Source organism: Phocoena phocoena, chromosome 6 (genome assembly GCF_963924675.1).
Source record: "Phocoena phocoena chromosome 6, mPhoPho1.1, whole genome shotgun sequence".
In the NCBI taxonomy this organism is placed as follows: domain Eukaryota; kingdom Metazoa; phylum Chordata; class Mammalia; order Artiodactyla; family Phocoenidae; genus Phocoena; species Phocoena phocoena.
Window position 1 is genome coordinate 37,564,843 of NC_089224.1, and position 11,113 is coordinate 37,575,955.

An 11,113-nucleotide genomic window follows, 5' to 3' on the forward strand; every position below is an offset into this window, starting at 1 on the left:
AAACAGAGACAAAAGTATAGGGACAGGACCTGCACCAGTGGGAGGGAGCTGTGAAGGAGGAAAGGTTTTCACACACTAGGAAGCCCTTTTGCAGGTGGAGACTGCAGGTGGTGGAGGGGGAAAGCTTTGGAGACACAGAGGAGAGTGCAGCAACAGGGGTGCAGAGGGCAAAGTGGAGAGATTCCTGCACAGAGGATCCATACCGGCCAGCACTCACCAGCCAAGAGGCTTGTCTGCTCACCTGCCATGGCGGGTTGGGGCTGGGAGCTGAGGCTCTGGCTTCGGAGGTCAGATTCCACAGAGAAGACTGGCATTGGGTGCGTGAACACACCTTAAGGGGGCTAGTGCACCACAGCTAGCCAGGAGTGTGTCTTGGAAAAGGTCTGGAGCTGCCAAAGAGGCAAGAGACTTTTTCTTGCCTCTTGGTTTCGTGGTGCTTGAGGAGAGGGAATTAAGAGCACCACCTAAAGGAGCTCCAGAGACGGGCATGAGCTGCAACTATCAGCGCAGACACCAGAGACGGGCATGAGACACTAAGGCTGCTGCTGCAGCCACCAAGAAGCCTGAGTGCAAGCACTCACCATCCACACCTCCCCTCCTGGGAGCCTGTGCAGCCCGCCACTGCCAGGGTCCTGTGATCCTGGGGCAATTTCCCCAGGAGAACACACGGCATGCCTCAGGCTGGTGCCACGTCAAACTGGCCTCTGTCGCTGCAGGTGTGCCCCGTGTTCCATTCCCCTCCATCCCCCTCTGTCCCCCTGGCCTGAGTGAGCCAGAGCATCCAATCAGCTGCTACTTTAACCCCATCCTCTCTGAGCAAAGACCAGATGCCCTCAGGCAACCTACAGGCAGAGGCAGGGCCAAATCCAAAGCTGAACCCCAGGAGCTGTGCGTACAAAGAAGAGAAAGGGAAATCTCTCTCAGCAGCCTCAGGAGCAGTGGATTAAATCTCCACAATCAACTTGATATACCCTGCATCTGTGGAATACCTGAAAGGACAACGAATCAAACCAAATTGAGATGGTGGAATTTTGGTGCAAATATATGTATATTTTTTCAATTTTTTTTTTTTTTCTTTCTGAGCCGTGTGGATGACAGGATCTTGGTACTCCGGCCGGGTGTCAGGCCTGTGCCTCTGAGATGGGAGAGCTGAGGTCAGGACATTGGTCCACCAGAGACCTCCCAGCTCCACATAATATCAAATGGCAAAAATCTCTCAGAGATCTCCATCTCAATGCCAAGACCCAGCTCCACTCAATGACCAGCAAGCTACAGTGCTGGACACCCTATGCAAAAAAAAAAAAAGCAAGACAGGAACATAACCCCACCAATTAGGAGAGAGGCTTCTTAAAACCATAATAAGGTCATAGACACCCCAAAACACACCACCAGACACGGACCTGCCCAACAGAAAGACAAGATCCAGCCTCATCCATCAGAACACAGGCAATAGTCCTTTCCACCAGGAAGCCTACACAAACTACTGAACCAACATTAGGCACTGGGGGCAGACACCAAAAGCAATGGGAACTACGAACCTGCAGCCTGTGAAAAGGAGACCCCAAACACAGTAAGTTAAGCAAAATGAGAAGACAAAGAAACACACAACAGATAAAGGAGTAAGGTAAAAACCCACAAGGGCAAACAAATGAAGAGGAAATAGGCAGTCTATCTGAAAAAGAATTTAGAGTAATGTTAGTAAAGATGAACGCAAATCTTGGAAATAGAATGGAGAAAATACAAAAAACATTTAACTGAGAAGAACTAAAGAGCAAACAAACAATGATGAACAACATAATAAATGAAATTAAAAATTCTCTAGAGGGAATCAGTAGCAGAATAACTGAGGCAGAAGAATGGATAAGTGACCTGGAAGATAAAATCGTGGAAATAACTACTGCAGAGCAGAATAAAGAAAAAAGAATGAAAAGAACTGAGAACAGTCTCAGAGACCTCTGGGACAACTAAATGTACCAACATTCAAATTAATGGGGTCCCAGATGAAGAAGAGAAAAAGAAAGGGACTAAGAAAATATTTGAAGAGATTTTAGTTGAAAGCTTCCCTGACATGGGAAAGGAAATAGTCAATCAAGTCCAAGAAGCGCAGTGTCCCAGACAGGATAAATCCAAGGAGAAACACACAAAGACGCAGATTAATCAAACTATCAAAAATGAAATACAGGGCTTCCCGGGTGGCACAGTGGTTGACAGTCCATCTGCCGATGCAGGGGACACGGATTCGTGTCCCGGTCTGGGAAGATCCCACATGCTGTGGAGTGGCTGGGCCCGTGAGCCACGGCCGCTGAGCCTGCGCATCCAGAGCCTGTGCTCCACAACGGGAGAGGCCACAACAGTGAGAGGCCTGCGTACCGAAAAAAAAAAAAAAAAGAAAGAAAAAATATTAAAAGCAGCAAGGGAAAAACAACAAATAACATACAAGGGAATCCCCATAAGGTTAACAGCTGATTGTTCAGCAGAAACTCTGCAAGCCAGAAGGGAGTGGCAGGACATATTTCAAGTGATGAAAGGGAAAAACCTACAACCAAGATTACTCTACCCAGCAAGGATCTTACTCAGATATGACAGTGAAATTAAAATCTTTACAGACAAACAAAAGCTACGAGAATTCAGCACCACCAAACCAACCTTACAACAAATGCTAAAGGAACTTCTCTAGGCAGGAAACACAAGAGAAGGAAAAGACCTACAATAGCAAACCCAAAACAATTAATAAAATGGTAATAGGAACATACATATCGTAACTACCTTAAATGTAAATGGATTAAATGCTCCAACCAAAAGACATAGACTGGCTGAAAGGATACAAAAATAAGACCCGTATATAGGCTGTGTACAAGACACCCACTTCAGACCTAGGGACACATACAGACTGAAAGTGAGGGGATGGAGAAATATATTCCATGCAAATGGAAATAAAAAATAGCTGGTCTAGCAATTCTCATATCAGAAAAAACAGACTTTAAAATAAAGACTATTACAAGAGACAAAGAAGGACACTACATAATGATTAAGGGATCAATCCAAGAAGAAGATATAACAATTGTAAATATTTATTTACCCAACATAGCAGCACCTGAATACATAAGGCAACTGCTAACAGCCATAAAAGGGGAAAACGACAGAAACACAATCATAGTAGGGGAGTTGAACACCCCACTTTCACCAATGGACAGAGCATACAGAATGAAAATAAATAAGGAAGCACAAGCTTTAAATGATACATTAAACAAGAGGGGCTTAATTGATATTTATAGGACATTCCATCCAAAAAGAGCAGAATACAATTTCTTCTGAAGTGCTCATGGAACATTCTCCAGGATAGATCACATCTTTGGTCACAAATCAAGCCTTGGTAAATTTAAGAAAATTGAAATCGTATCAAGTACCTTTTCTGACCACAACTCTATGAGAGTAGATATCAATTACAGGAAAAATCTGTAAAAAAATACAAACACATTGATGCTAAACAATAACACTACTTAATAACCAAGAGATCTATGAAGAAATCCAAGAGGAAATCAAAAAATACTTGGGAACAAATGACAATGAAAACACGATGATCCAAAACCTATAGGATGCAGCAAAAGCAGTTTTCAGAGGGAAGTTTATAGAAATACAATCCTACCTTAAGAAACAAGAAACCTCTCAAATAAACAAGCTAACCTTACACTTAAAGCAGCTAGTGAAAGAAGAACAAGAAAACCCCAAAGTTAGCAGAAGGAAAAAAATCATAAAGATCAAATCAGAAATAAATGAAAAATAATGAAGGAAACAATAGCAATGATCAATAAAACTAAAAGCTGATTCTGTGAAAGGATAAAAAAAGTTGATGAACCATTAGCCAGACTCATCAAGAAAAAAAGGAAGAATACTAATCAATAGAATTGGAAATGAAAAAGGAGAAATAACAACTGACAAGCAGAAATACGAAGGGTCATGAGAGATTACTACAAGCAACTCTATGCCAATAAAATGGACAACCTGGAAGAAATGGACAAATTCTTAGAAAAGCACAAGCTTCTGAGACTGAGCCAGGAAGAAATAGAAAATATGAACAGACCAATCACAAGCACTGAAATTGAAACTGTGATTAAAAATCTTCCAACAAACAAAAGGACCAGATTGCTTCACAGACGAATTCTATCAAACATTTACAGAAGAGCTAACACCCATCCTTCTCAAACTCTTCCAAATATAGCAGGGGGAGGAGCACTCCCAAACTCATTCTACAAGGCCACCATCACCCTGATACCAAAACCAGACAGAGATGTCACAAGGAAAGAAAACTGCAGGCTAATATCACTGATGAACATAGATGCAAAAATCCTCAACAAAATACTAGCAAACAGAATCCAACAGCACATTAAGAGGATCATAAACCATGATCAAGTGGGGTTTATTCCGGGAATGCAAGGATTTTTCAATATATGCAAATGAATCAATGTGATACACCATATTAAGAAATTGATTAATAAAACCATATGATCATCTCAGTAGATGCAGAAAAAGCTTTTGACAAAATTCAACACCGATTTATGATAAGAACTCTCTAGAAAGTAGGCACAGAGGGAACTTACCTGAACATTATAAAGGCCATATATGACAGACACACAGCCAATATCGCCCTCAATGGTGAAAAACTGAAACCATTTCCACTAAGATCAGGGACAAGAAAAGGTTGCCCATTCTCACCACTATTATTCAACATGGTTTTGGAAGTTTAGTCACACACAGCAGTCAGAGAAGAAAAAGAAATCCAAATCGGAAAAGAAGAAATAAACCTGTCACTGTTTGCAGATGACATGATACTATACATAGAGAATCATAAAGATGGTACCAGAAAACTAGTAGAGCTAATCAATGAATTTGGTAAAGTAGCAGGATACAAAATTAATGCACAGAAATATCTTGCATTCCTATACACTAATGATGAAAAATCTGACAGTGAAATTATGAAACACTCCCATTTACCATTGCAACTAAAAGAATAAAATACCTAAGAATAAACCTACCTAAGGAGACAGAAGACCTGTGTGTAGAAAACTATAAGACACTGGTGAAAGAAATTAAAGATGATACAAATAGATGGAGAGGTATACCATGTTCTTGGATTGGAAGAATCAACATTGTGAAAATGACCGCAGTACCCAAAGCAATCTACAGATTCAATGCAATCCCTATCAAAGTACCACTGGCATTTATTCACAGAAGTAGAATAAAAAATTTCACAATTTGTATGGAAACACAAAAGACCCCGTATAGCCAAAGCAATCTTGAGAAAGAAAAATAGAGATAGAGTAATCAGGCTCCCTGGCTTCAGACTATACTACAGAGCTACAGTAATCAAGACAGTATGTACTGGCACAAAAAGAGAAATATAGATCAATGGAACAGGATAGGAAGCACAGCGATAAACCCATGCACGTATGGTCACCTTATCTTTGATAATGTAGGCAAGAATATACAATGGAGAAAAGACAGCCTCTTCAATAAGTACTGCTGGGAAAACTGGACAGCTACATGTTGAAGAATTATATTAGAACACTCCCTAACACCATACACAAAAATCAACTCAAAATGGTTTAAAGACCTGAATATAAGGCCAGACACTATCAATCTCTTAGAGGAAAACATAGGTAGAACACTCTATGACATAAATCACAGCAAGATCCTTTTTGACCCACCTCCTAGAGAAATGGAAATAAAAACAAAAATAAACAAATGGGACCTAATGAAACTTAAAAGCTTTTGGACAGCAGAGGAAACCATAAACAAGATGAAAAGACAACCCTCAGAATGGGAGAAAATATTTGCAAATGAAGCAATTGACAAAGAGTAAATCTCCAAAATTTGCAAGCAGCTCATGCAGCTCAATATCAAAAACACAAACAACCCAATCCAAAAATAGGCAGAAGACCTTAATAGACATTTCTCCAAAGAAGATGTACAGATTGCCAACAAACACATGAAAGAATGCTCAACATCATTAATCATTAGAGAATTGCAAATCAAGACTCTCTCACAGGTCAGAATGGCCATCATCAAAAAATCTACAAACAATAAATGCTGGAGAGGGTGTGGAGAAAAGGGAACCCTCTTGCACTGTTGGTGGGAATGTAAATTGATACAGCCACTATGGAGAATAGTGTGGATGTTCCTTAAAAAACTAAAACTAGAACTAGCATATGACCCAGCAATCCCACTACTGGGCAAATACCCTGAGAAAACCATAATTCTAAAAGATTAATGTACCACAATGTTCATTGCAGCTCTATTTACAATAGCCAAGACATAGCAGTAACCTAAATGTCCATCGACAGATGAATGGATAAAGATGTGGCACGTATATACAATGGAATATTACTCAGCCATAAGAAGAAATGAAATTGAGTTATTTGTAGTGAGGTGGATGGACCTAGAATCTGTCATACAGAGTGAAGTAAGTCAGAAAGAGAAAAACAAATACCGTATGCTAACATGTATATAGGGAATCTAAAAAAAAAAAAAAAAAATGGTGCTGAAGAACCTTAGGGGCAGGACATGAATAAAGACATGTAGAGAATGGACTCTAGGACACGGGGACGGGGAAGGGTAAGCTGGGACAGAGTGAGAGAGTGGCATGGACATATACACACTACCAAATGTAAAATAGATAGCTAGTGGGAAGCAGCTGCATAGCCCCGGGAGATCAGTTCGGTGCTTTATGACCACCTAGAGGGGTGGGATGGGGGTGGGGTGGGAGTGAGGGAGATGCAAGAGGTAAGAGTTATGGGGATATATGTATATGTATGGCTGATTCACTTTCTTATAAAGCAGAAACTAACCATTGTAAAGCAATTATACTCCAATAAAGATGTTAAAAAAAAAGAAAAACTCAAGTGGCTTGCTTTTCTTTTTCTTTTTCCTAAATTTCAGGGTTGTCTAGAAAAATAAAGGTTTAGAAAGTAAACATATATAATAAAAAACAAACAGTTTAGTATTTATATATTCATTTTGATAATTATTTAGATTTGATATTTAAGAGTGTACATATAATCACACAATGTATTTTCTTTTATGACTAATTAATCTCCAAGCTTCTCAAAAGAATGGGAAAAACAGAAGAGGAAAGACCAAAAGCAAAAGAGAAAGGAAGCTGGTTTCACACAGAAATGAAGTTATCACTGTAAAAGGCAAATTATCTTTCATCTGCAATACAGAAGTAAAGTTTAGATGCAGAAAACCTTATGTGAACATCTACTCTCAAAGAAACTAACTCCACATGTTTATTACTTTCTTTTAAACAGTGAGTCATCTTTTAAAGATATTTACAGAGTAAAGAAAATCTGGTGTAGATACATTTTTCTCACTGACATCATTTTCCTTTTGCCTAAAGGACTGACTTTATCATTTCTTATAGTAATCATTCATGAACTTTCATATGTCAGAGGAAGTCTTTATTTCTCCTGTTTTTGAAATATCTATTGACTGGGTTTAGAATTATAGGTTCACAGTATTTTCTTTATATTTCTTGTCCTTAGGGTTTGTTGAAGTTACTTGACCTGTGGTTTATACTTTTCATAAAGTTCAGAAATTTTTCAGTGATTATTTCTGCAAATACCACCCCCATATCCCCAGCCCTATTCCTTCAGTTTCTCCAGTTATAGGAGTATTAGGCCAATTGTAGTTTACTTCTTTTTTCTTTGTTTCATATTTTTTTAACTTTTTGATTTGAAATAATTGTAGAGTCACAGGAAATATCAAATATACAGGGAGGTTTAATGAGCCCTCCATTCTGCTTCCTCCCGTGTTGACATCTTACATAACTTTGCTATTGACAGTCCAATATGCAAACCAAAAAATTGACATTGTGTAATTCAGAGAGGTTATTCAGATTTTAAAATATGCATTTACTCGTTTGTGTGTTGTGTGTGTCTGTATATATTTATACTCCATTTATCAGTGCATAGCTTCATGAAGATGAAGCTACAATGAAGATAGAGAACTGGCTACTCCTTTACCTCATTCCTCACCCTGGTCTAAATCTCTCACCCCTGACAACCACTAATCTGTTATTCTCCATCTGTGTAACTGTTTTTCATTTCCTAACTATTCTGTAAATGCTATCACACAGTATGTAAATTTTTAAGATTAGATTTTTTTTTTCCTCACTCAGATAATTCCCTTGCTGTCCATCTAAGTTATTACACGTAGCAGTATTTTCTTCATTTTTAGTGCTGAGTAGTGTTTCATGGTATGGATGTAACAGTTTGCAGACGTTCGCCCACTGAAGGATATTTGGGTTATTTCCAGTTTGGGGCTTTTACAAATGAAGTTCTCTGAACATTTGTGTACAGCCTTTCTCTTGCACATAGGTTTTCATTTCTGTGTCATAAATGCTCGAGTCAGTGTTTCACTGTGTATAGTTTCTACTGTTTTTTTTTTTTCAAGCTCACTAATCTTTTCTCCTACAGTATGTGATCTATTAATCCCATCCAGTGTATTTTTCATTTTAGACATATTTTTCATCTCTGGATGATTGATTTGGGTCTTTAAAAAATATCTTCCTTATCCCTGCTTAATATTCTCAATATTTTCCTATCTTCTTGTCTATATGGTATCTTATAATAATAACTATTTTAATGTCTTTATCAACTAATTCTGTCATCTGTTATTTCTTGCTCTGTTTCTATTGATTGATTTTTCCTGCATCTTATGTCTGGTAATTTTTTTTTAATTGAATGAAAAACATTCTGAATTTGATCTTTCTGGGTATTAGATATTTCTGTATTCCTGTAAATATACTTGAGGTTTGTTCTCTGGTGCAGTTAAGTTTCTTGGTAACAGCTTGACTTTTTAAGGGTATGTGTCATTCAGGGTCCAGCAAGAGAAGTAGCAGAACCATTAGGATGAAGGATGAATATATACATAGGAAATGAGTGAATTGGCTTATTCAGTGTGGGGGCTGGTTAAGTGGTTTCTACAAGGCTATTTCTGTATCTAAAGCTAGAGCTCAATGTCCACAGGGTAGGCAGTCTGATGAAAAGCTTGGAAATAGCCTGGAACCCCATGAACTGGAACCTCATAAGGATTAACTAAAATTCATGTCCTTTTTTCTTGCCTCTGAACTAGTTGAGAAACGTATGCTGCATAAGTCATTGCCCTTCTTGTAACTAAACATACATGGCCCAGGAGTCACAAAATTAATGAAGATCCAGAGAGAACAGTTAGCAGCCACAGGCCCAGCTGCTACTCTGGGTCAAGGAAGTGCGTCAGCAGATTAACAACAATACGTGTGTCTGCATCAGAATGGCTGCTCCCTTGCTTGAGTCCTCCAACTCCCACCAGAGAATTACCCTTGGAACCTCCCTGAAACAAGAAGCACACTAGAAAGGCAATTCTGAAATGCTGTTAGAATTTCCAGAACAGCCTTAAGTCAAGTCTAATTTTGTTTTACTACTGAAGTAATTTCTTTCTGAGTACTCTTCCTAATGTGCCATGAATTCCATGTTTTTCTACTCTGGTGATAGGAACACAAATTATTCTTAAACCTATAGAGCTCCAGGTCCCTCTCTTCCTTTCAGATGAGTTTGAGTAGTTTCCTCACACACATGTACTGCTTACTACTCAGCACCCTCTGCAGATATCTGGAGCTCCTCTCCCCACCCTCTCTTTTTCTCTGCAGTTCTGTCCTCTCCAGTAGTCTATCCTGAGAATTTTAGCTCCTTGGGTTCCCTGAAATCCTCACTCAGTCTTTGCAACTCAATCAGAGTCTTCCTGGCTTTCCCCCTTCCTGTTCTGTGTCCTGGAAACACTCTGTTCAGTAAGTGGTGGTGGTTGTAGGGTTTACCTCATTTTCTGTCCCTCTGCCAGAAACATTGACTTGGTTGGCTGATATCCAGTGTCTGAAAATGTTTGTTTCATATATTTTGTCACCATTTTAAAGTTGTTTTTGAGGAGAAAGGGAGATCCAGTTTTTATTTTTCCAGCTTGGCTGAAAGAAGTATTCTCTGTTAGATTTAATATTATTCTGATTCACCCTTTTGGAGGGCATAATCTTCCAGAGATTTTTTTTTAGGCAAGAGGATATTTTATTCATCCTGTCCCCTCCTATTGATGGGTCCTGAACTTGAAACTTTGTCTCCATAGCCCAGTAAAACTTGAGAAAAAACTGCTCTGCTTTTCACAGTTTTGTATTTTTGCCTCTCACCTTGCACTGCTGCAGAATTACCTTTCTTGGGGGAAGTTATGGTGAAACTGGATGTTGCTGAAATCTCTAGTGTTAATATCTTCTCCATGAAATCATCAAATTCACAGCTGGTTTCCCTATCCAGTGACAGCTGCCCTCTTTCTTTGTAGAACATTTCAGTATCTTGTCTTTTCCCTTAATCAGCACATGGCCCCAGTGAAAAAATGCCTGCTCATTATAAATCACCTCTCTGAAGTTTTGTCCTCTAATTATAGCTCCTTTTGTCTTTGCTGTCCCATCAGTTTTCAAAAATATTTATAATACTTTTAAAATACAAACTTGTATTCTTCTGCCACAAGGCTACTCCATTTACCCAAAAGTAGAAGTCAACTGTTACTTTTTAAATTATGGTTTTCTGATATTCAGATATATACATACATGTATATATACAAATATACATATGTATACAAATATACATATATTTAAATATATACATATACATTTGAATATATACACATATACATGTATATTCAAATATATACAAATAAACATACATAATATATATACATATATATCTCCATAATGCCATTTTGATTATATTTATATCTTTATCATTATTTTGTTATAACTGTAGTTTTAAGCAGCATTCAAAATAGTGCTACTGGGTCATCTATGTGTATCTTGTGTTGCCTTCATATTGAAATTCTTATGTAAACTTTGAGACTTTATATTTATTCAGTTTATAGCATATTTGAAAAAATAATGTTTCTCCTTAACATATAGAAATTAAGACAAGCATTTATTAAGTACTAAGTTCTAGAAGGTAAGCAAAGGATTCATACATTTATATATCTCTGAGGTTTTAAAATATTTATTTCTGCTGGGTACAGCATAAATAGATTGTTTTTATAAATAAAGCAGGAT